Source organism: Varanus komodoensis, unplaced genomic scaffold, assembly GCF_004798865.1.
Source record: "Varanus komodoensis strain SLA01 unplaced genomic scaffold, ASM479886v1 scaffold50, whole genome shotgun sequence".
Taxonomy (NCBI): domain Eukaryota; kingdom Metazoa; phylum Chordata; class Lepidosauria; order Squamata; family Varanidae; genus Varanus; species Varanus komodoensis.
This window is the reverse complement of record NW_025336088.1, coordinates 5,149,308-5,150,691: the sequence shown is the minus strand read 5'-3', so window position 1 is coordinate 5,150,691 and position 1,384 is coordinate 5,149,308. Positions and strand designations below refer to the sequence as shown.

General features: G+C 44.7%; 1 pseudogene; it reads right to left on the bottom strand.

The window, feature by feature from the left end:
• Window positions 1–464: 464 nt before the first annotated feature.
• On the bottom strand, window positions 465–817 carry LOC123031765 (annotated as a pseudogene).
• Window positions 818–1,384: the final 567 nt, after the last annotated feature.

Here is a 1,384-nt window from a genome sequence, read left to right as displayed (position 1 = left end):
GTCATTGCTGACTAGTCACCAGCATCATGGGGACTGCCAGGCACACAGAGGGGATATAGTTCAGTGGCAGAGCACATGCTTTGCATGTAGAAGGTCCCTGGTTCAATTCCCAGCATATCCAGGAAGGCTAGGAAAGACTCCTGCTGGAAACTCTAGAGAGCTGCCGCCAATCAGTGTTGGCAATACTAGGCAAGACGGGCAAGAGTCTGACTTATTCCAAGTTGTGTGCCTATGTCCAGAGCTATTGAAATGTGCATGAAAGAAAAAGGATAGCAGATGCTTTGGATGATGCCATGTTTATTCACATATTTTGGTCATTTAGCAAGCGGTCAAACATGTGGCTGAGCAAATTAGTCAGTCTCACTTTTCCACTCATAAATCCATTCATCCCTTTTCTTTTCTCTCTCTCTCTCTCTTTTAAAAATCCACAAATACTGCATTAACTATGCATTCAAATGTTTTAATATTTTGATAGGATTTTAATCATTTCCATGCTAAAGAACAAAGATGAATGCCTAGAACTGGATAACCTGCCAGTTTCTCTTCTTGTCTCCTCCCAGTTCAAAGGGCTTGCTGCTCTTAAGGGCCAACATCCTCTTCAATCTGGAATTGAGCCTCACGAACTCCAGACTCAGCACAATCTTCTTTGTGGTCTTTTGTGTGCCTTTTTGCAAAAGATAGGCTTTGTCTGATTGCCACAGCCTCCCTTTGTGATTATATTGCTGTTTCCTTGGGCACACAGAGAGTCTTATTAGTGAAGCTGCTGTTTGCCATTTTTCTTGTAGTAAGTCCTGCGAGTTCTGGGGTTGTTCACCATCTTGTCAATATCAGCAACACCTAGCGCAACTATGTATTCAAATATTTCAAAAGGAGCTTTTCTCTCAAAATGCACATATTAAAACATAATTTAGATACTTTAAAAAATTGGAGCAAAAACTAGTTAGAACATTCATCAAGTCCATCAAGTCATTCATCAACGACTCCAGGTGCAATCAGGGTATGTCTGAATCTGCAAGGATGGAATTCCTCAGGCATCCCTGCAGCCTCAAGCTCTCGGGCAGTACTGGGGGCATGTGCACGGGTGGACAACCTGCAAGACTTTGGCACAAGGGACAGCAGAAAGAGCAGCTGAGGAAGTTCACTCTAACACAGCCTGCCCTGTCTTCCCCAAGGACATCTTAAACTGCAGTTCCCACCAGCCTTGGCCCGAAGAGTTGGTGAGCCCTGCATTCCAGGAGCATTGGTTTGCACTGTGTGTTGCAGCCCTTTGGCTTCCTTTGGGTCTCCGCTGTGCAAAAGCGTATTGCTTAAGTGGCTTGAGACAAGCCTGGCTGGATCAGACTAACGGTTAATCAGCTCCAAGCTTCTTTTCCCAAAGTGGCCG